The 25,761-nt window shown below is 44.2% G+C and overlaps 1 long non-coding RNA gene across 1 annotated transcript; it reads left to right on the top strand.

The window, feature by feature from the left end:
• The first annotated feature begins 169 nt into the window (after positions 1-169).
• Positions 170-25,761, top strand: LOC143793963 (uncharacterized). The gene is made up of 3 exons (XR_013220354.1): positions 170-454; positions 534-561; positions 25,511-25,761. It is a non-coding gene; the product is annotated as an uncharacterized LOC143793963 (long non-coding RNA).

The following is a 25,761-nucleotide window of genomic DNA, read 5'->3' as shown; positions in this document are numbered from 1 at the left end:
TAAACGTTACAGTTGAGAGAGGTCAACAAAGCCTATGATCAGTGGTGGGATTCAGCCGGTACGACCCGGTACGGGGCAGCCGTTTACTAAAATTTCTATCTGCCAGCGTTCTGGTAATTGAAAATGGTTACCACGCCTCCGGACGGGTTGCTGTGCTGCTGGTGGGGATTGTTCACCCCGGGAGGGTGTAAACTACAATCCCCATAATGCAGTTCGCTCACACCGGAAGCGCCTCTACTGCAGGGCACGGGTAGAGTGGCGGTTAATGTGAGTGGCCGAGATAACTAGTAAACGCAGTGGCATGGTGGGAGGAGACTGGGAGCTATCGGCTGCCATGGTAACAGTGAGACGCCCCGTGCTGTGCAGCAGCTGCGGTTCCGGCCTGAGCGCGGCTTTGTTATGAGTCCCACTCCCAGCAGGAGCCGTGTATGAGGCGGCCCGGCGCTGCGCTATGGTGAGTGAGCCCATCATCTGGGGTCCTCCAGGGTCATGTGACCGGCGCCTGGGATTCACTGCTGACTTCTGTATTTCAGGCTGCCAGGAATAAGGCTGGATTTAAGGGTGAGTGCGCCGCTGTGTACTTGTCACTTAAGGTGCCGTTACACTGAGCAACTTACCAGCGATCGCGACCAGCGACATGATCGCTGGTAAGTTGCTGTGTGGTCGCTGGGGAGCTGTCACACAGACAGCTCTCTCCAGCGACCAAGCGACTTCGGCATCGCTGAAACTGTCTTCAGCGATGCCGAAGTCCCCATGTAAAAAAAAAAAAAACACTACATACGCACCTTCTGTCGTCCTTCATGTCCCTCGGCGCTTGCCGCACTGACTGTGTCTCAGCGCCGGCCGGCCGTAACAGCGGTGCCCAGCGGTGAACCGCTGTTACTGCAGGTTCACCGCTGGGCTTTACGGCCGGCCGGCGCTGAGACAGTCAGTACGGCAAGCTCCAGGGGACGTGACGGACAACAGACGGTGAGTATGTAGTGTTTTTTTTTTACTTTTACCATGGTATCCATGGTAAATATCGGGTTACTAAGCGCGGCCCTGCACTTAGTAACCCGATGTTTACCATGGATACCAGTGAAGACATCGCTGGATCGGCGTCACACACGGCGATCCAGTGATGTCAGCGGGAGAGTTGCGACGAAAGAAAGTTCGTCCACTCTCCCTGCAACCAGCGATATCCCAGCAGGATCCAGATCGCTGCTGCGTGCCAAACATAGCGATATCGCTATGTAGGACGCTGCAACGTCACGGATCGCTGGCGATATCGCTGCAACCTCGCCCAGTGTGACGGTACCTTTAGGGATTTGCAATATTTCCTATGAATTATGTGAAGGACTGGTGCAGTAATTACCCAAACATACCTCTCCGGACGTTATAGTCCCCAGCCTGAATCTGCCAGGGCATGCTTGGAGTTGTAGTTCTACAACTGGACACTGCATAACTTACAAGGTTTTGTCAAATTTAGCAATTTTCAAACTCAATTTTTGTGCCCTTAAGGCCGGGATCACACACAGGGCCATATTTGCCACTAGGCACGCGAGGGCACGTGCCTAGGGCGGCGACATTGCGGGGGGGGCGGCACCTGAGCAAGGTTTTTTGGTTTTTTTTAGTCCCGGGTCACAAACGCGACCGACCGACCCCGCCCGCCTCCGAGTCCCACCCTCCCTCCTTGAAGACGATACTCACCCTGCTCCAGCGATGCCTGGTCTCAGCGTCTGTAGCGCGTCCAGAGTGAGCGGTCACGTGGTACCGCTCATTAAAGGTCATGAATATGCGCATATTCATGACCTTAATCAGCCGTACCACATGACCGCTCACTCAGGAAGAAGGCGCTGCGGCGGGACAGAGCCAGAGGGAGGATGTCGGCGCGGTGTGTGGGACAGCTGACAGGTGAGTATGGGGGGCGGAGGGATGAAGGAGGAAGGTAAGCCGCCCGAGCCATGCAAGATGGGAGAAGGAGCGGGGGAGGAGGTGGAGAGATGAGCCATGCATACCGGGGAGTATGAGCCATCAGCCATGCATATGGGGGGGGGGGAATATGAGCCATCAGCCATGCATACAGGGGGGGGAATTATGAGCCATCAGCCATGCATACAGGGGGGGGAGAATTATGAGCCATTAGCCATGCATACAGGGGGGGGGAATTATGAGCCATGCATATGGGAATATGAGCCATCAGCCATACATACGGGGGGGGGGAATTATGAGCCATGCATACAGGGGGGGGGGGGGTGGAGAGATGAGCCATGCATATGGGGGGTGGGGGGGTGGAGAGATGAGCCATGCATACAGGGGGAGGTGGAATATGAGCCATGCATACAGGGGGGAGTGAATATGAGCCATGCATACGGGGGGGGGGAGTATGAGCCATGCATACGGGGGGGGAGTATGAGCCATGCATACAGGGGGGGGTCATTATACAGTATGGAGAACTGTGTGTGGCCATTATACAGTATGGAGCATCATGTGTGGCCATTATACAGTATGGAGCATCATGTGTGGCCATTATACAGTATTGAGCATCATGTGTGGCCGTTATACAGTATGGAGCATCATGTGTGGCCATTATACAGTATGGAGCATCATGTGGCCGTTATACAGTATGGAGCATCGTGTGGCCGTTATACAGTATGGAGCATCATGTGTGGCCATTATACAGTATGGAGCATCATGTGTGGTCATTATACAGTATTGAGCATCATGTGTGGCCGTTATACAGTATTGAGCATCATGTGTGGCCATTATACAGTATGGAGCATCATGTGTGGCCATTATACAGTATGGAGCATCGTGTGGCCGTTATACAGTATGGAGCATCGTGTGGCCGTTATACAGTATGGAGCATCATGTGTGGCCATTATACAGTATGGAGCATCATGTGTGGTCATTATACAGTATTGAGCATCATGTGTGGCCGTTATACAGTATTGAGCATCATGTGTGGCCATTATACAGTATGAAGCATCATGTGTGGCCATTATACAGTATGGAGCATCGTGTGGCCGTTATACAGTATGGTCCATGACTTTAATACCGTATGTCACAACGTATTCTTGTCATTAAGGGAGACAAACTGCTTCCAAAAATATGAATCGTGCCACTGGGTGTGGCTTATTAGTATGGGCGGGGTTATTGAAAATGGGCGTGGCCAAAATTCCGGCCGCCGCGACTTAGAGGACCTGTTGTTAAAAATTTGAATCCCACCCCTGCCTATGATGAAAGGAACACCATTCCTACTGCAAAGCACGGAGGTGGATCGCTGATGTTTTGGGGATGTGTGAGCTACAAAGGCACGGGAAACTTGGTCAAAGTTGAAGGAAAGATGAATGCAGCACGTTATCAGCAAATACTGTACGCAAATTTGCACTCATCAGCCCGGAAGCTGCGCATGGGACGTACTTGGACGTTCCAACATGACAACGATCCAAAACACAAGGCCAAGTCGACCTGTCATTGGCTACAGCAGAACAAAGTGAAGGTTCTGGAGATGCCATCTGTCTCCTGACCTCAATATAATTGAGCCACTCTGGGGAAATCTCAAGTGCGCAGTTCATGCTAGACAGCCCAGGAATTTACAGGAACTGGAGACTTTTTGCCAAGAAGAGTGGGCAGCTTTACCATCTAATAAAGAACCTCATCCACAACCACCACAAAAGACTTCAAGCTGTTATTGATGTTAGAGGGAGCAATATACGGTATTAAGAAATGGGGTATGTGAACTTTTGATCAGAGTCATTTGGATGGTTTGGGTTGTCATTATGATCTAAAAATAGAAAACATAGTAGTTTGACAATAAATGGCTTCACCCAACCACTAACCATGAGTGGAGAAGAAGTTTTGGTGTTACCATTCATATTCTCTGAAAAAAGGCGAAGAAAGCAAACATTCTGCCAGGGTATGCACATATTTGAACACAACTGTATGAATAGCGATATGGGCCAAAAAGAAAAAACTCAATGTGGGAATAAGTCTCTGATGTAAGAAATTAAGGGCTCTCTATGCTTTATAGTAGCACAAAACAATCTTAAAATGTCCTGAGGTCCTGATGATATGAAGTGAGGGACAAATGCTTTTTATTTAAAAGCGCTGCTTTTCTTTCAGAAACAGCACCATCCCTGACTGTGGGTTATGCATGGTATTGCAGCTCATCTCAATTCACTTCAAAAGAGCTTAGCTGCAATACCTGACAAACTTGTAATCTATGGTCCGGGGTTGTGCTATTTCTGAAAGAAAGCAACCATGTTTTTCTAATCCTGGACAAGCCTTTAACCCCTTCACGACATGCGCCGTACATGTACTGTGCATGTCGTGTCTCTCCCTTTGATGTGGGCTCCGGCGCTGAGCCCACATCTTTCCTGGCACATGTCAGCTGTTTTGAACAGCTGACATGTGTCCCCAACAGCCGCTGGTGGAATCGCGATCCACCTGCGGCTGTTAACCAATTAAATGCCGCTGTCAATCTCTGACAGCGGCATTTAATGTTATCACGCCAGAAGCGCATCACTAATCCCTCCCATTAGCACCCGTGTCACAAGACCGTGGGTTGCTGAAGGGTCTGCAGGACACCCCTGTTGTTGTCATTGCCGTATTAATATGAGTGTCGCCCAGCGGTTGGAGCTCATAGCAAGTGAGCATTTCTGCTACACACTGATCATCGTCAGTGTGTAGCATAGCCGATCGGGTTATGGCAGCTTCTAATCTCCCAGACTACTGAAGCATGCAAAATGTAAAATAAAATGTTTTAAAAATATTAAAAAAATATAAAAGTTCAAATCACCCTCCATTCGCCCCATTTAGAATAAAACAATAAAAAATAATAACAAATACACATATTTGATATAGCTGCATTCAGAATTGCCTGATCTATCAATCTATAAAATCTATCCAATCTATCCAATCGGTAAACGGCGTAGCGAAAAAAAAAGTCAAAATGCAGAATTACGTTTTTTGGTTGACGCAACATTGCATATAAAATGGAATAACTGGCATTCAAAAGATTGTACCAACACCAACAGTGTATCATTAAAAACGTCAACTCAGCTTGCAGAAAATAAGCCCTCACCCAACCCGAGATCACGAAAAATGGAGGCGCTACTTTTTTTTTTCTTTTAACAAGCCTTGGATTTTTTTCACCATTTAAATAAAAACAATCTATATATGTTTGGTGTCGAGGAACTCATAATGACATGGAGAATTATACTGCTGGGTCAGTTTTAGCATTTGGTAAACAAGGTAAAAAAAAAAAAAACAATTGTGGAATTGCACTTTTTTTTGCAATTTTACCGCAGTTGGAATTATTTTCCCATTTTCAAGTACATGATATGGTAAAACCAATGGTGTCATTCGAAAGCAAAACTCGTCCTGCTAAAAACAAACCCTCACATGGCCATATTGGCGGAAAAATAAAAAAGTTATGGCTCTGGGAAGAAGAGGAGTGAAAAACAGAAGAGCAAAAACGAAAAAGGGCTGTGGCGTGAAGGGGTTAAATAAACAATAATCAAGCCTAATGGGCTAGGAACGGATTACACAACATGGCAGCGTAAATTACACTGTATAAAAAAATTCTAACTTTAAGGTATAATGACATCATGGAAATATTCTGATATTCTGGAAGGATTTGGTGCCTATCTTTAATTGGAAAGGTAATGGATGCACTTTCTATTCTGTAATGCCTCCGATAGTTTGATTTCTTCCTTTGAACACAACCACTTTATAAAAGATTCGGTTGGTGGTTGGAACCACAGGCACAAGGGACCAGCTTACCAATTTCCTGTTAAGTTTGTACAGTACATCAATGTCCTCTAGAAAATGACATCAGCTCATGGCATGGAAGGAATTTTTGCAACCAGGCTCTTAGACTGCTAATGTTCTGGAGATAGCTGTGGGCCCAAAAACCCTTTAATGGTGGCATAAAGCTGCATAATGTGCATCAGATGAATCACATTAGATGACCCAAAAAGGTATGTAAAACAAATGAAAAAAATCAGCTCACCCAAAGTAGGATATCCCACATGTGCAGAAAAGAGGAAATCATTTCAAATGTACAGTAGAAGTTTATTCCAAATTCATAAAAATCCAATCCAGCATGGTAAACCCCCCGGGTCCTGGTTGTTACAGTGGCATTGCTGTCCTCACGGAGAGGGTGATGTCACCCTTGGAAGCAATGAAGGATTCCTTTTATCAGGTATTCACAAACATGCAACATGTTCTTACTCCAGGCCAGAAGGGGGAGCTCTGATCCAGTTTGTTGGTGCCTCCCCTATATATACTTTGGTCTGGAGGGATAGTTAGTCAGTCTGTCAGAGAGGCAGAGGAGAGAGCAAGTGAGGGGCCATGCAGCCATGAGAAGTGCTGCAGTTCCTGGAAAGAGAGAAAGGAAAGCAGAACTGATTGTAGAGAGCGTGAAGGAGGAAAGAAGTAAAGGTGAAGTTAAGAGCAGTAGAGAGAAGCTGCGACTGGGCTTCCTCCACGCTGAGCGCAGATACCGGTAGCCGGACGACCGAGGTTGTGCAGTATTCTACATCTCAGAGCAGAAACCGGCGAGACAGCAGATTGCAAGCTACCTGTCCACCATACACCTGAAGACACAGTAACACATAGAGCCCGGGTCGTGATACAGATCCTGCAAAAAGGCTCGAGTTACCTATCATACAGGTATTGTCCTACCAAAAGGGGGACAAAGAAATAACGTGAGGAACTTGTGTGAGGACTAAGCCAGCAAGGGACTACAACACCACAGCGCTAGTAGGAAGGCTTCCAACCCCATCTGGTAAGGGGGATTCCAGATTCACTTCCAAGCCGGCCGGACCTTACCTGCACCCGTGATCTGGTACCCTGAACTGTGGCTGCCTGAGCCTTCAGTAAAAAGGTAAAGAGACTGCAACCCTGTGTCCTTCATTTCTTTCTACACCACCTGTCCCCACTACACCAGGAGCCCTTGGGACCCAGCTTCACTTGTGGGAAGTCAAACCATCATAGCTGCCATAGTATCACCCCAGAGGACCCCTTTAAGCAGCTTTGGTCATCACTGACCGAGAACCACAGGTGGTGTCACAAACAAACTTTATTCACAAAATCCCTTTAAAGACATTCCCTTTTACTTGAGCACCCAGGGCCACGGAACGGGTCGCTGCCGCCGTGACCCATCCCCCTTTAAGTAACAGACCCGGTACCGAGTACCTCACGGCCCTGGCGGGAGTTCCAGACTTAGTCTTTATACATAGCTATATGCTGCTATGTTCTACTGCTAATGAACAGAAGCTGCATATTAAAGGGAACCTGTCACCCCCAAAATCGAAGATGAGCTAAGCCCACCAGCATCAGGGGCTTATCTACAGCATTCTGGAATGCTGTAGATAAGCCCCCGATGTATCCTGAAAGATGAGAAAAAAGAGGTTAGATTATACTCACCCAGGGGAGGTCCTGCTGCGGTCCAATCCGATGGGCCTCGTGGTCCGGTCCGGGGCCTCCTATCTTCATAGGATGACGTTCTCTTCTTGTATTCACACTGCGGCTCCGGTGCAGGCGTACTGATTTGTCCTGTTGAGGGCAGAGCAAAGTTCTGCAGTGCGCAGGTGCCGGGCCTCTCTGACCTTTCCCAGCACCTGCGCACTGCAGTACTTTGCTCTGCCCTCAACAGAGCAGACAAAGTACGCCTGCACCGGAGCCGCAGCGTGAAGACAATAAGAGGACGTCATCGTAAGAAGATGGGAGGCCCCGGACCGGACCGTGACGCCCATCATACCGGGACCGCCCCTGGGTGAGTATAATCTAACCTCTTTTTCTTATCTTTCAGGATACATCGGGGGCTTATCTACAGCATTACAGAATGCTGTAGATAAGCCCGGGATGGCAGTGGGCTTAGCTCATCTTCGATTTTGGGGGTGACAGGTTCCCTTTAATCTTATACATCTTGATGTGTAGGTGTATGTTCATGGAGCGCCTCCAGACGCAGGGCCGCGGGGTACTCGGTACCGGGCCTCTCTGTCTCGGTTCTGGGGTTGTCACGGTGGCTAGACCCGGTCCGTGACCCTGCTAAGGGGCGTCCAATGAAAGGTGTGATGGTGGTGCGTGGTGCAAGGCGCGATGAATAACGAGGACACAGGGTTGCAGTCTCTTTACCTCTTTACTGAAGGCTTCAGGGTCCGCAATCCAGAGCACTGCTAACAGGGCTGGCTGAGACCGGCCGGTCCGAAGGCACATCCAGAGATCCCTTTGCAGGTGGAAATCAGTGCCTACCTTCTAGCGCCAGTGTGTTGTAGTACCTCCCTGCTGAGCACTACGGGATAGTCCTCACAACTGTTGTGTCCGTTTCTGATGTTCTCTTCTCCGACCCCCAGATAATATGGATAGGACGCACCTGTATGACGGGGTAGGCCTGGAGTTATTCTGGGACCCTAGAGACGCCCCTCTCCCGCAATTGCCTCCTTTGTCTTCGTTAGGTGATTTAGGTGAGACAGCCAACCTATAGTTAACTGTCCTGCCGCTGTTTGAAGTAGTACGTAGAGTCTCTTACTTCCTCGGTGCTCCGGCCACCGGCTACACGCCTCAGAAGGATGTTGCCACGGTCTTAAGGGCACGACTCCTTCTGGTTCTATCTCCTCTGCGCTGTGATCTCGCTTCTCACTTCTCCCGCAATATACTCCACTTTCGTATCATCTCTAAGGAGCCTGCCGCTATACCTTACAGGCACGGCTCCGTAACAATCTGTCCTTTTTGCTAGGCCGCTGTCAGGATCCCACCCCTGACAGGTCCTTTCCCGAACTCTCCCGGGCTCTTTCTCCCTAACTTTCTGTCCAACTCCCAGTTTTACCAAAGTGTGAGGAGTGGCCTAATAGATAGAACCACCCCCCCCCCCCCCGGTGGCAGGAGTGTGGAGTGTAGTGTGTGTCTGTGATACCTGATCAGGTGAACTCCTTTAGTGCAATCAGACGTAACATCACTCCCCTTAGTGGCAGAGCGACATTACTGCAACGACCAGGACTCTGGGGCGCTGCACTCACATGTTGCCTTTTTGCAGCAGTTTTTTCTGCACCAAAAAAAAAACAAAACAGATTGGTGGCAATAAAAGCGCTGTGTGCATTTTTTGCAATGTTTTTTACTTGTTTTTTTTACCCATTCTGATTGAAAAGTGCTGCTAAAATGCTGAACAAAAGGAAAAGCTGCATCTTGGAAAAAACAAAGCAGGGTTCAAAATATGCATGAAAAAAACAGTGTGTACATGATTTCAGAAATCTCATTGATTATGCTGGTACTGTAAAACGCTGCATATTTCATGCAGCAAAAACGTTCCACAAAAAAAGCTACAAAAACGCCACGTGTGAACATACCCTAGGATGTGCAGTAACCAGACAATAAAGTACTGATATTAACAAAATATTTCTGCATAAAATATAATGATTATTTACCCTTGAGCCTATAGGAACACATCTTGGCCCCTATTTCTCCACTGGCCTAATCTTACTTCTCAGATAAGTAAAGTAGCCCAACTACATGTAAAAAGGCATGTAATAGTCAGGTGTGCACTGGAGAGGGCACTGCAATTCTTATACACGTGGCACTGCCAACCCCAATCTATAACATTTAGCTTTAATTTTATTCTTTGGGCATTAATGTGTGTGGCCATAGTCAATATTTAGATGTGTTTTAGGTTTAGCAGTCAGTTTCACATTGCCCGTTATGTAAGCCACTAGATGGTGGCCTGATTCTAACGCATCGGGTATTCTAGAATATGCATGTTCACATAGTATATTGCCCAGCCATGTAGTATATTGCCCAGCCACGTAGTATATTGTCCAATCACGTAGTATATTGTCCAGTCACGTAGTATATTGCCCAGTTACGTAGTATATTGCCCAGTTACATTGTATATTGCCCAGTGACGTAGTATACAGCACAGAGCCGAGTAGTATATTGCCCAGCCACGTAGTATATTGCTCAGTTACGTAGTATATTGCCCATTTACATTGTATATTGCCCAGTGACGAAGTATATTGCCCAGTTACATTGAATATTGCCCAGTGACGTAGTATACAGCACAGAGCCACATATTATATTGCCCAGTTACGTAGTATATTGCCCAGCCACGTAGTATATTGCCAAGTGACGTAGTATACAGCACAGAGCCACGTAGTATATTGCACAGCCCATGTAGTGTATTGCCCAGCCACGTATGACACAGGTTAAAAAAATAAAAAATAAACATATACTCACCTTCCGCAGGCGCGTTGTAGCTCTGTCGCCTGTGTGGGGTGCAGGCGGCAGCTTTCGGTCGCGCAGGACCTGTGATGACATCGCGGTCACATGACCGTGTAGCGGTCACATGACCGTGATGTCACGGCAGGTCCTTTCCGCGCAGGCCTTGTGATGACGTCGCGGTCACATGACCGTGACTTCATGGCAGGTCCTTCTGCCAGACCATTCTTGCCACCGGAACGTTCCGCTTGCATCGCGAGGAGCGGGAAAGGCGGCGTAGGTGAGTATATAACCATTTTTTATTTTTTAAATTATTTTTAACATTAGATGTTTTTACTATTGACGCTGCATAGGCTGCATCAATAGTAAAAAACTTGGTCACACAGGGTTAATAGCAGCGGTAACGGAGTGCGTTACCCGCGGCATAACGCGGTCCGTTACCACCGGCATTAACCCTGTGTGAGCGGTGACCGGAGGGGTGTATGCGGGCGCCGGGCAGTGAGTGCGGGGAGTAAGGAGCGGCCATTTTCTTCTGGACTGTGCGCGTCGCTGATTGGTCGTGGCAATGGTAGTGGGCGTTTCGCCACAACCAATCAGCGACTTGGATTCCATGACAGACAGAGGCCGCGACCAATGAATATCCGGGACAGACAGACGGAAGTACCCCTTAGACAATTATATAGTAGGATGTGATTTTAACTAATCTCATATTCAGGACCGTATTTCCATAGATGCATACATTACACTTGTGCCAATTTCTAACTTTAGGAGTATAAGCTAACTGGAGATGCCATAATCTGACCTAAAGCTATCCCGATCTCATATCATTAACCAGAATCCTCCCTTTTTGCTAATAAAGTCCAAAGACTGAAACAGATTTGTTGACAGATGAGTCTGAGGTTATCTAATACCAAAACTCTTGATCAGTACAAGATAAGTAAATACAAAGTTCCTCTACTTTTTATGTATTATTACATCCCATTCCTAAACTAGGATTTTTAATATGGGCTTAGGGATTTGTTTTGGAGCTATAACCAGATCTTCTGTAAAGGCTTTCTTTTTGGAGTTGAATTTGGAGAGTATTTGTGTTGTTAGACAACAAGTTTTGAATCAAAATTGGGGGTCCTAATGTATCTCAAAGGCTTTTAGTGGTGTCAAGGTTGGGATCCGTGCAGCCACATCAAACTAATCAAACCATGTCTTTATAGCCCTCGCTTTGAGCACAAGGGCATACTAATGCCAAAATTGGAAATGGGCAGAAAATTGGTTAAAATACTTAATTATGTAAAATATCTATGCATTTTGGAGCATTAAAAAGGTTGTCCATTAAAGGGACCCTGTCTGCAAGAAATCACACACCAAGCTATTTATATGTGCATGTAGCTCTATCAAAGACAAGTCCATCAATACTTTTATATGGCCAGTACATCCCTCCGTTACTGAGAAATCAGTGTTTGAACTGATATGTAAATGAGGCTGTGGATCTGAAGCCTCTGTCACTACAGCTCTATTCCCCTCTCTGAGATGACTCCTCATGCTTGACTGACAGCCTGTAAGCTCTGTGATTTCAAGCAAAGCAGTAGTCAGTCATGCAGGAGGGGCCGGCGCTGGGTAGGATATAGAGGAGTAAAGAGGCTTTAGATCTACAAAAGTTATTCAGCATATTAATTCAAATGCTGATTTCTCAAGAGTCGAACAATGGACTGACCATGTGAAGGTATTGCATGACTTGTCTTTGAAAAAGCTACATGCACATATAAATAGTTTAAGGTGTGGAATCCGGCTTACTAATTCCCTTTAAATGCTTTAGTTCTCTGCCTAAAGTAATAAAAGCTTTTACTTACCTTCACTGACATTGCACTCAGACATCCCAGTTTCATCCATAGGAAGTGTGAATCAAGCAGCCCACCAGCGGCCACTGATTAGCTGCAGCACTAATGTGGCATAACATTGTCACAAGAGAGCTGCCGTGTGAGGAGAGTCTAAGTTTTGCTTATTCTCCGCAGCATTTAACAAGGTCCATGTACTAGACAACCCCTTTCATATTTTCTTTCCATAAAAATAAAAGACATAGTCAATACCCGAAAACAGCCCCATACCATTATCTCCTTTTACACCAAGTTCTACAGTATTCACTATGTATATGCGGCGCCTGACGGTCCTGGTCGTCGTAGTGGTATTGCTTTCCTCTCGGGGAGAGTGATGCTACATTTGGAGGCAAAGAAGGATAACTGCATCCAGGTATCACAAACAAGCAAGACATTTCACACTCCAGGCCACCAGGGGGAGCTTCTGCTCCTATTTATTAGGGCACTCCCCACATACATAACTGGTAGTCTGTAGGGAAAGTTAGACAGTTCCAGACAGTTCCAGACAGGAGTTGGTTCCTGACAGCCTTGCTATTATATATATATGGATATATCTATAGATATATCTATGGATATATCTATAGATATATCTATCTATCGATATATCTCTATCCATAGATAGATCTATCTATCTATAGATCTAACTATCTATCTCATTCCTTCCTTCTATCTATCTCATATCTATCTATCTATATATCTAGCTATCTACCTACCTATCTACCTACCTACCTATCTATCTAGATGGTACATCAATGTCCTGAGTTGTGTATTGTGGAGGGTCCTACACTACTCTCTCATCACTTTGGACATGAATGGGGTTCCTTGATTTGTCAGGATCTCCTTTGGCAGGCTTGTCTGGGAAAAGATATGGACTAGTTCTTGGGCTATTCTGGCAGAGAAGTTTATTAGGGGTACCTCCTTTGGGTATCATGTCACATACACCAGGATCACCAGGATATATTGATGTCCTCAGGCAGACTTTACCAAGGGTCCAACTAGATCCATGGCAATGCAGTCATACAGGACCTCTACCAGCACTAGGGGACTACGAAAGTGAAATACTGGTGCTGTTAGCTGACCAGTGGAACAGGATCTACAATAGTTCGAAATCTCTGTGATATTCAAGCCAGTAGAACCTACGAAGGATCAACTCTTGGGTTTTGTCTACGACCAGATGACCGCCCAAGACATGACAATGGGCCATGTCTAACACCCTATGCCTATAAAGAGCCCTGGTACTGTAATATCAATTGGTGGGGGATGTGACTCCTACCAGGGTCACCAAATTCCCTGTGTCCAAGAGTCCAGACACCAATACACCATTTACTGTCACGGGACATGCCTGCGGCACCTTTCCGAGGTGACAATCAAAACTGCAAGCCGGATAAGCGTAATACGAACTGCGCTGCGCTAGGCTGCAGTCCATCGGTTCGGTGGACATGGGACAACAATCGGCTACACGCCCAAGACCCTGAAACTTCCAACAATTTAAGTCCTTAAGCCCAACCTTCGGCAAATACTCAGCGGGCCCTTGTGACCTTGGATGCCCCCATTTGTGGCTTGAGTACCCCTTTTTTGAGAGTCAGTCTCCTTTTGGGTACCCCAGTATGGGGATATGATGACACATGGTTTACCTAATGACTTCTCGACCACCTGGTACCTTTCCACTAGGCCAACCACATATTCCGTATTGCGAGGATCTCCATGGGCAACCCAGGTCTGCTCCAGTCTTGGAAGGGCGTGAATAAATCTGTAAATAACCATGCTCTCGATCATCTGGACTGGGGTGGAGAACTCACGCTGCAACCATTTCTGGACAAAATATATAGTAAGTCAAACATTTTCGAGCGAGGGGGTTTGTTGCCGAAATGTGCCCAGTGGTAGACCCGTTGTGCCCTGACAAAGTTGCTCCTAAGCATGTCAATATTTCTGTGTTCAGTTTAGCATACTCCATTGCATCCTGTAAGGTCAGATCATAATAAGCCTTTTAAGGCTCACCAATTAGATAGGACACCAGTACCTCCGCCCACTGCTCCGGCAGGAGCTTTTCCCGCTCTGCAACTTTTTCGAAAACAGTTAATAATGCCTCAACGTCGTCACCCAGGGTCATCTTTTGCATGGCATGTCTTACCGCCTTCCAGATGTGTGAGTCATCACCTGAACATGGGGGTGGGGTGGTCACCCTGCCACAGATTGCATCTGTGAGGAGTTCCATCTGCCATGTAAGCACATCTTGATGCTGCTGCTGGAGCTGCTCCACCAACAATTTATTTGTTTCCTGTTGTGCTAGTTGTTGTTGTTGCTGGGCTTGCTGATGCTGCTGGCCTTGGACCAGGTGCTTGATTAGCTACTCCATTTTGCCTGACCGCACTTCTGTCATTATAACCACCTGCACCCAGGACATGTAGCTAGTCCACAGCCATCACAGTTTCTTCCTTGAGATCTTGTCCGCACTTCTAGCACCAACTGTAGTGGATCGGCTCACTCAGTTGCTTAATGAGGTACTCAGAGAAATGTTTTTCATTTAAATCTTCAACTGGTTTAATACAAATATGCTTCATAAACCAGTCTGAAATAAAATATAACACATATTCAGTCTTGTTGGCACAAACAAACAGTACTCATTACACTCCATATAACTGTGGGGTCTGCCTGCTCAGAAAGCAATGTTCAGCTTTGTTTGACAAGAGCACAACTCTGGAGGTCAGCCCACCACCAGAGCACACAGAACTCTGAGTGAATCCAGAGGTTAAACTTTTATCTCCTGGACCACACCCTAGGATGGAGATATATGAACAGCTGACCCGCTCAACTCTTAAGCTGTTCACAAAACCTGGCCCTGTAATGGCCGATTATCCCCCTCTCAGCACATAACCTGATTGAGCAAACTTCCAGGTTCACATCACTGAAGCTAGTAACCTCAGTGAAACACATCTCCCATAGTCTATTTTGCCAGTTATTTATTCTTACACCAGCCAGAGGAGGACGCATCTGGGTAGCAGCACAAGTGAATATTGTGTAAAGGCATAGTGGCAAATATTATTGAATTTCAGGGAGTGCAGTGGCAGTTTACTTCTGAAGCACATTGGCCTTTATTATTTAATTCTAGGGGAAAGGATATTCTATTTCTAAAACCAGGGGAAACATATCATTTACTTCAGAAGACACACTGGCTTTCAGGGGGGAAATGTGGTCATTATTTTTAATTTTGGCTCAGTGGTAATAATTATTTATTTCAAGGGCATAATGTACGTAATTATCTAATTATGTGAACACAGAGGACAATATTATTAATTTCACTGGACATAGTAAACATTATTATTCACCTCAGGGGGCATATTCTATAACATAATTCATTTCTAGGGGCATAGCAGTTTGTATTATTTCTTTCAGTGACACAGTGGACATAATTATTTATTTTGGGAGCACTGTGAAGAGTAATCTTTATTATTATTTTCAGGGAGAACAAGTTGTAGCATTATTATACTCAGGGGCTATGGTGTATGGACCTATTCTTTTCAGGCGGAACTGTATGTCGCAGTATCCATGCATGGCAGTATTCAGTGTCACAGTATTCAGAGATAGCGTAGATGGTAAGGATCCAAAGACATAAGAATTGTCTGAAATAAGTCTTCATGAGTCTAGGCTAAATGGAGAAGAAACTGAAAGAAAATTAGTCAAAGCTCTGATGTCACCTGTGAGTCATCAAATAAAAAATGTTTTTCCTGTCTCTCTATTTTATCAGTCCTGTACCGATATGGTCTGCATTGAGTTGATTTCAGGCATCTAGTAGCATTCTAAGCATTCTAAGTCTTACCATGGCTCAATTCACTCACTGCTGGCATTTCTCACATTAAAGAGGTTGTCCACTACTTTATCATTGATGGCCTATTCTTAGGATGGGTCATCAATGTCTGATCGGTTGGGGTCCGACATCCGACAATTGCGGTGCAGCTCTGTCTTCTGATTGTGGCCGCCGCAGGGTAATGCACATCCACCTCTTATTGATTTGAATAGGAAGCGGATGTGCAGCACCCAGCAGCCACTATCAGAAGACGGAGCAGCTCCGCAATTGAGTATTTCCAGACGGCGAACACCAAGAACATCTAATTGGCAGGGGTGCAGGCTGTTGGACCTCGACCGATCAAACATTGATGACCTATCTTAAGGATAGTGAAAACCTCTTTAAAGGGACTCTGTCACCTCAAATTGGCGGGATATTTAAATGACATTTTACCTGTCCAATGGGCGGCGTTTCATCTTCATTTCTCCACCCCGTCCGTCCCTGTTGTCCGCAATATGTTAGTGAATTAGAGTACTTGTGCTCCATAGTTGGCGCATGAGCAATGCAATCTTCGGTCGCGCACGCGCAGTATGCTTTGCCCAACTGCGGGCAAAGCCGAAAAGCATTACTGCGCATGCGCATGCGCCCGCGCACTATGTCCCGCAAGTAAGTAATGTTTTTCGGCTTCGCCCGCAGTTGGGCAAAGCATACTGCGCGTGCGCGACCGAAGATTGCATTGCGCATGCGCCAACTATGGAGCACAAGTACTCTAATTCACTAATATATTGCGGACAACAGGGACGGACGGGGTGGAGAAATGAAAATGAAACGCCACCCATCGGACAGGTAAAAAGTAATTTAAATATCCCACCAATTTGAGGTTACAGAGTCCCTTTAAGTGTAGATCCTGCTGTAAAAATTGTAATTCCACCCCTAATGTCTTTTTAAAGTTACACACCTATATATAATCTGTAACAGGGTGTTCAAAGGTGGATTTGATTTAGTAGGTTTTTTCTTAATATTTTAGCAGAACTCTACGTCTTCATTTCTATACACTTTTATTTAGCTAGGAACCTAAAACTTTACAGGGATACTCTGACCAAAGGTAAAGCTTCCTCTGTGCTTAAGAAATTAATTCCGTGTATATGTTTCTATATCTTTTTGCTTGAGTCTATGGGAATCTCTCTGTAATCCATAAAGGCTCTAGATTTTCCTGTATGACAAAGTTTTAGAAAAGGATAGAAACTGTTATCACATTCCCTGATGATAATTAGACAGCTCTTGTTTTACAGCTATAATAAATGTAAAAGACGACTGGAGAATACGAATGTTAACGATAACTGTATTCTTAGTGACTCTTAGCAGGCAGAGACAGTACTGGTTCTAGCTACTCTTGTAATGTTGTGTTGGGGCATAAAGGGATTGACAATAGAGGAAGAGAAAGTAGGATAACATTTAAATTTCAAAATGGTGTCTGATCCATAGCACACAGAAGGCTGAATGTCAAGAAAGTGGGTTCAGTATATATTAAAGGAATCCAAAGCTTCATATTCAATCAAATGGGGAGGTAGGTTGGTATGATGAAAATCTGTCCTTTCACTGGAGCCCTCTTTAAGGAGTAGGTCCCTCCTTTGTAACATTTTTATTGTATAATACATCTAAAATGAAAAATGAAGCAACTTTGCAAATTGTCTTGACTACTGATGTGTCTACAAGCTCCTAAGCAAACCTGTGTGGAGCTGCCACACAAAATGATAGAGAAATTATATTTTTTATTTACAAAACTGGTTTCTTTGATTTTTCATTTTAGATTCATAAAAAAAAATGGTTATCTGTAATATGATTTTACAGTTTTGTGCATCGATACCCAGCATGGTTTTTATCATTATCAGCTAAACTGCAGACTTCCAGGGTTCCGGAAGTTGCAGGACATGAAGCTTGTTTATAATTGAGTAGACAGACTTTCTGGATTGTGACCAAAATCTCTATCTACATTGTTGTAATGCTTATTTTTTTCCTACTGTGCAGACTATATCATATAAAAAATTAAATTACAACATGTATGAAAAAGTGTATTTATTTTATTATACATTGCTTATATAGCGCCATCATATTCCGCAGCACTTTACCAACATTATCATTGCTGTCCCCATTAGGGCTCACAGTCTAAATTCCCTATCAGTAGGTCTTTTGAGTGTGGGAGGAAATTGAAGGGTGCGGAGGAATACTACGGGGAGAACATACAAACTCCTTGCAAATGTTGTCCTTTTTTGATTTGAATCAATAGGGGGCAGAGCTGCAGTAGGTTTTGCTGCGTTTTTTGCTTCATATTTGCTGTATTTGCTGCGTTTTGTTGTCTCCTGTGCATGCAAGTTTAGCGTTCCCCAAAAAATCATGATGCAACTTCCTTAAGGTTTTTGCACCAAAACCATAGCAAAACCTGATACCTGCGGTTTTTGCTGTGTATTTTGCTGGGGTTTTGCACTTACTCACTGCTTTCTATGGGTGAAAAAACGCTGAAAGAAGTGACATACTGCAGTTTGCAAAAACGCAGCCGTTTTCCAAAAAACAATCTGTATGAATGAAATTTCTGAAATCTCATAACTTTTGCTGGTACTGTAAAAAGCAGCTTAAAATTTGCATTAAAAAATGCAGTATGTGAACATAGCCAAAGGTACAGTTTGTTAAAATAAGCTGTTTAGAAAGATTGGCCTTCTCTGTCTTTTTTGCTTGTTTTTTTCTGTCTACTGCTGATCTAAAACATGTTTAATGCTCATTGCTCTTTGATGGCCATTTCATACATACTATTACTCTGGGGCAAATATTCTGCTACTAAATGAAAATGATCATAAACCACAATAATATTTATATTGTACTTCCATTTCATTATTTTTACCAAATCACAAACACTATTTGCAGGAATATTGTCTGGAAAGGAACTTGTATAGTTGTATATCTATATATATAATTGTCTAAGGTCCACTTCCGTCTGTTTGTCTGTTTGTCTGTTTTCCACTTCCGTCTGTTTGTCTGTATGTCTGTAATAGAAATCATGCGTCGCTGATTGGTCGCGGCCGGCTGGGCGCGACCAATCAGCGACAGGCACAGTCCGGCCGCGAATTGGCCCCTCCCTACTCTCCTCCATTCAGCGCCCACATAGCGTTTCAGAAGTCCATTACACAGACTGCGTTACACCGCGGCATAACGCAGTGTAACGCAGTCCGTTAACGGTGCCATTAACCCTGTAAGTGTTACCAACGTTTTACTATTGATGCTGCCTATGCAGCATCAATAGTAAAAACATATAATGTTAAAAATAATAAACAAAAAAATTAATAATTATATTGTCACCTTCTGTCATCCGTGCGAGACAGCTACATGATCACGGGTTATTGCCGCAAGGCATTACTGGGAACGGAGCATCACGACGAGCATCGCTAAAGGCCTGGGGTGGATCCAGGTGCCGCCGGAAGGTGAGTATATAACTATTTTTTATTTTAATTCTTTTTTTAACAGGGATATGGTGCCCACATTGCTATATACTACATGGGCTGTGTTATATACTACGTGGGCTATGTTATATACTGCATGGGCTGTGTTATATACTGCATGGGCTGTGTTATATACTACCTCGCTGTGCTATATACTATGTGGGCTGTGCTATATCTTACATGGCTGTGCAATATACTGCGTGGCTGTGTTATATACAATGTGGCCAGTGTTATATACTGCGTGGGCTGTGCTATATACTACGTGGCTGTGCTATATACTATGTGGGCTGTGTTATATACTGCGTAGGCTGTGTTATATACTGCGTGGGCTGTGTTATATACCATCTAGTACTGTATAATCCTATACGATTGTGCTCAAAAGTTTACATACCACGGCAGAATTTTTGTTTTCTTGGCCTTTTTTTCAGAGAATATGAATGATAACACCAAAACTTTTTCTCCACTCATGGTTAGTGGTTGGGTGAAGCTATTTATTGTCAAACTACTGTGTTTTCTCTTTTTAAATCTTAATGACAACCCAAAACATCCAAATCAGGGGTGTCAAACTGCATTCCTCGAGGGCCTCAAACCATGCGTGTTTTCAAGATTTCCTTCTCATTGCACAAGGTGCTGGAATCATTCTGTGCAGGTGATTAAATGATCACCTGTGCAATACAAGGAAATCCTGAAAACATGACCTGTTTGCAGCCCTTGAGGAATGCAGTTTGCCCCTTTAACATCCATGACAGCTTGAAGTCTTTTGTGGTGGTTGTGGATGAGGTTCTTTATTTTCTCAGATGGTAAAGCTGCCCACTCTTCTTGGCAAAAAGCCTCCAGTTCCTGTAAATTCCTCGCCTCTTATATTTCCGTTAACAGATGACGGACCTGATTGGGGGCTTTTTTGTGGATTGATTTGAAGCTTTTGTTAGGAACATTTTACATACCATTTAGGATCACATTTATCCGGCGCGCTACACTCAGCTCTTTGGCGTTTCCATCTAAATCTCCAAGTGACGTGAATCAGATGAAACCCCAGAGGGATCCATTCACTATAATGAGGCAGCAGACTTACTCTGGACTCCGCCTGGCTTTTGTTCAGGTATTGCATTGAAATAAATCTAAATTGCAGACATTTTGAGTACCGGATTTTTTGATTTGTGCATGATAAGGGAGTGGTATCCCTCTCCGAGCACCCACCTAGTTACAGAGTGATGTGCATTATATTTTTATACTAGCTGAAGAGCCCGGCGTTGCCTGGGCATAGTAAATATCTGTGGTTAGTTATAGCACCTCACTTCTCTTATTTTCCCATCACGCCTCGCATTTTCCCCCTCACATCTCTCATTTTCTCCCTTACACCTCTCATTTTCCCCCTCACTCCTCTCATTCCCCCCTCACTCCTCTCATTCCCCCCTAACACTTGTCACTTCGACCTCACATCTGTCATTTTCCGATCACTCCAGTATTTTCCCTCACTCCTCTCATTTTGCACTCACACCTTTTCATTTTCGCCTCACACCCCTCATTTTCACCTCACATCTCTCATTTTCCCCTCAGTGTATACATGTTTGTCATCTCCCTTATATATAGTATACACCTTTATGTCATCTCCTGTATATAGTATATACCTGTATGTCATCTCCCCTGTAAATAGTATATACCTGCTGTATGTCATCTCCTCCTGTATATTGTTTATACCTATGTGTCATCTCCTCCTGTATATAGTATATACCTGTATATCATCTCTTCTGTATATACTATATACCTGTATGTCATCTCCTCCTATATATAGTATATACCTGTATGTCATCTCCTGTATATAGTATATACCTGTATGTCATCTCCCCTGTATATAGTATGTACCTGCTGTATGTCATCTCCTCCTCTATATACCTATGTGCCATCTCCTCTTTTATATAGTATATACATGTATGTCATCTCCTCCTGTATATAGTATATACGTGTGTCATCTTCTCCTGTATATAGTATATACCTGTAAGTCATCTCCTGTATAAAGTATATAACTGTGTGTCATCTGCTCCTGTATATAGTATATACCTGTGTGTCATCTCCTCCTGTATATAGTATGTACCTGTATGTCATCTCCTCCTGTATATAGTATATACCTGTGTGTCATCTCCTCCTGTATATAGTATATACCTGTGTGTCATCTGCTCCTGTATATAGTATATATCTGTGTGTCATCTCCTCCTGTTTATAGTATATGTGTGTCATCTCCCCTGTATATAGTATATACCTGTGTGTCATCTCCTCCTGTATATACTATATACCTGTGTGTCATCTCCTGTATATAGTATATATCTGTGTTTCATCTCTTCTGTATATAGTATGTACCTGTATGTCATCTCCTCCTGTATAACTCCTGTATATAGTATATATCTGTGTGTCATCTCCCCTGTATATAGTATATGCATGTGTGTCATCTCCCCTGTATATAGTATGTACCTGTATGTCATCTCCCCTGAATATAGTATATACCAGTGTGTCATCTCCTCCTGTATATAGTATATACCTGTGTGTCATCTCCCCTGTATATAGTATATATGTGTGTGTCATCTCCTCCTGTATATAGTATATACATGTATGTCATCTCCTCCTGTATATAGTATATACCTTGTGTGTCATCTCCCCTGTATATAGTATATATGTGTGTCATCTCTCCTGTATATAGTATATACCTGTGTGTCATCGCCTCCTGTATATAGTATATATCTGTGTGTCATCTCCTCCTGTATTAGACCTCGTTCACACGTTATTTGCTCAGTATTTTTATCTCAGTATTTGTAAGCTCAATTGGCAGCCTGATAAATCCCCAGCCAACAGGAATCCCTCCCCCCTGGCAGTATATATTAGCTCACACATACACATAATAGACAGGTCATGTGACTGACAGCTGCCGTATTTCCTATATGGTACAGTTGTTGCTCTTGTAGTTTGTCTGCTTATTAATCAGATTTTTATTTTTGAAGGATAATACCAGACTTGTGTGTGTTTTAGGGCGAGTTTCATGTGTCAAGTTGTGTGTGTTGAGTTACGTGTCGCGACATGCATGTAGCGACTTTTGTGAGATGAGTTTTGTGTGGCGACATGCGTGTAGCAACTTTTTGTGTGTCGAGTTGCATGTGACAGGTTAGTGTAGCAAGTTGTGTGCAGCAAGTTTTGCGCATGGCGAGTTTTATGTGTGGTGCGTTTTGAGTATGTGCAAGTTTTGTGTGAGGCAACTTTTGCATGTGTTGCAACTTTTTTGCATGTGGCAATTTTTCCGCGTGTGCAAGTTTTGCATGTGGCGAGTTTTCCATGAGGTGAGTTTTGCACGTGTGGCGAGTTTTACGAGAGCCTAGTTTTGCATGTGGCGAGTTTTGCGCGTGGCGAGTTTTGAGCGGCGACTTTTGTGTTTCGACTTTTATGTGGCGAGGTTGGTGTATGTGTGGTGAAATGTGTGCTGAGGGTGGTATATGTGTTCAGGAGAAGATACCGTATGCACTACCCCGTGAAGGTGCCCGGGTAGGATCCCACACCATGTGACAATATAAAATAAACCCGGCACTCAACTTAAGGTGGATCTCTTTTGTGTTTATTTGCAAAAGAGAAAATAAACGTTTCGGCCTTTGTTGGCCTTCTTCAGTAACGTGCTGCCTAAAGGAGCGAGGGATGATAAAGCAGTGCAATCCTGCCAGTGCCTGTAATCAGGAAAAAATTGGTGCAGGCTCACAGGGTCCGACTGTGGTAGAGTCTGGAATACTGTAAATGGCCTGTGTTGTGCTGTAACTCTGTGTCAGCGTGTGTCAGGCGACTGGCAGGATATTTTATATTGATATATGTGTTCAAGCACGTGGTAGTGTGTGGCGCATTTTGTTTGTGTGTTCATATCCCCGTGTGTGGTGAGTATCCTATGTTGGGGCCCCACCTTAGCAACTGTATGGTATATACTCTTTGCTAGCGCCGATCGCAGTCATTGCTGCAGGGTGTCAGTTCTCACATACAGCTGACACCCACACCTGACCATGGCGATGCTCAGCATGAGCCTCCGCAATCGCGCGCCGTACATATACTTCTATTTTCGGGAACACAGGTCCCGCAGAGCAGCATATGTACGGCACGTGTCGGGAAGGGGTTAATCTAATGTACATCCTATTATACAAGGCTGTCAATCACTGATTATTATCGTCTATTGGACCCCTAAGTATACAAAGAACAAGGATTTATTTGAATACTAATTATTCTGAATCTTTTCCCACAAAACTGTATACCTGCTCAGCTCTTTCTGCTGCTTGCAGATCATATATTCAACATGACAGGTTCCATTTCATCCTGTAGGGAACCACCGCTTTCCTGAATAGTAGGCAGTAGATAGTCATCTATTGTGTACTCAACAACTCTCTTTTGGCTGAGCCCAAAACATCATTGAAAGCAAATGCTTTGCACAATCTTCAGTGTCGTAGGACATTGTGGTTCATCAGTGAGTTTTATTTATTTATTTTCCTTATATTGGACCAACATATTCCGAAGTGTATTATAGACATCATCACTGTCCCCACTGAAGCTCACAAACTAGACCAAAATCTCTTACTGCCTTGTTGTAATGCTTGATTTTTTTCTACTGTACAGAATATATCATATAAAGAAATTCAAAAACACAATGTATGAAAAAGTGTATTTATTTTATTATGCATTGCTTATATAGCGCTACTATATTCCAAAGTGCATTTGACTTTATCATCACTGTCCCCGATGGGGCTCACAATCTAGATTCCCTACCAGTATGTCTTTGGAATGTGGGAGGAAATCGGAGAACCTGGAGGAAACCCACGCAAACATGGGGAGAACATACAAACTCCTTGTAGATGTCCTTGGTGGGATATGAACCTATAAACCCCCCAAGCGAGAGTGTTTATCACCAAGCTGCCTACTTTATTTTACTTGAGTTCAGTGACTTTGTGTTATCAAGACCAGTTCTTACTTTCCCTACGATACTGTTTATTCATAAATCCAGTGGCCAAGTAGGAACTTGTGGACATAGAAGCGCCCGTATTATGCCGTGTGAAAAATGCCTTAAACTGAGCCGGTTCTGAAATTAGAAGTCTTGTCAGGCGCATGGCAGCTCCCTGCAAGCCTAGGTTCATCCACCAAGGGCAGACTAGACATATCGATAACAACACCACTTTCCCTTACACCAGTGGGACATCCTAAAGACAACGCCTGATTGCAAGAAAACAAGTGGCCTTCAATTTATGTCGTGATCTTAGAAGTCCCGAAATGAAAGATTCTATGGCAACATCAGCATATCAAGCTCTGTGCATTTAGGTTCTCCATGTCCTTGGAGTGACCTCTATTGCCACAGACAGGAGAGATAAAGCACAGTCTAGGTTTGTCCCTGTTGCCAGCATTAACCATTTCCTGTTTAGAGGTACAAGACTATTGATTTAGGAATAATATTTTATTATTACTGTCATGTACAGTTTATTTCCTGGAGTAAATCTATTTTTTACAATCCATCCATTTCCTTTCGTGGGACATATTGTGTTTATACATCACAGAAAATGACTACTTTTAGGTGGAATTGCACTTATATATGAGCAGGAGAAAGAGTACACAGGAACGCTAGGATAGGGATGGGTGTTAGATTGCAATTTAACATGTAATGACTCATCAGAAAATGCCAGCTCGTTCATAGCAAGAGTCTGGAGTCGTAATTTTTTTTTTATAAATGATTTATTTATGATAATCAATCATATATCATTTATTATCACATCATCGGCACAGATCAAAAACACAGAAGAAAGCAGCGGGGCTTAGAATGTCATTGTGTACAGCTACAGACTGGATTGCATTAATTAGGAAAATATCAAAGTGGACAAACAGTTCCACGTAGATAACACAATAAGTGAATAAAAGTGACTGCTACATCTGCACAGTAGCTTTCATAGACATTCCAAGGCTCAATAACACACAGTACCAAGGCTATGCACAGTAGCGCCCATCCAGAGGCACTGATGTGCCTGAACACACTGTTCTGTGGGGGGTGAGGAGGATGTTGTTTGTCTCTCTGCTGTGCTTCTCTCCCCATCTGCCCCTCCCTCGCCACCCCTCCCCTTCTCCTTTATGCCCTCACCTAACTGACCCCCTCACCCCCTCCTCTTCTGTCCTAGATTTAAGAGTTCTGGCTCCATTCCCTCTATTACTCGCTGTGAAAGTCAAGGGAGAGACCGTGCAAAGAGGGAGGAATTGTGAGAGTCTGTAAGAGGCCCAAAGACTGCAACAAATAACTGCGAGAGAAAGACACCTAAAGTGTCGGAGGCTCCGGAAATACCATGCAAAGGCCCCAATAAACAGACAAAGCAGGGTCCTATAGGAAATCCATAACCATTATCCCCGTGGCAACAACTACCAAACTTGCTAA

The sequence above is a fragment of the Ranitomeya variabilis genome, chromosome 1 (genome assembly GCF_051348905.1).
Source record: "Ranitomeya variabilis isolate aRanVar5 chromosome 1, aRanVar5.hap1, whole genome shotgun sequence".
NCBI lineage: Eukaryota > Metazoa > Chordata > Amphibia > Anura > Dendrobatidae > Ranitomeya > Ranitomeya variabilis.
Note: the sequence above shows the minus strand (reverse complement) of the source record. Positions and strands in the feature narration are given on the sequence as shown.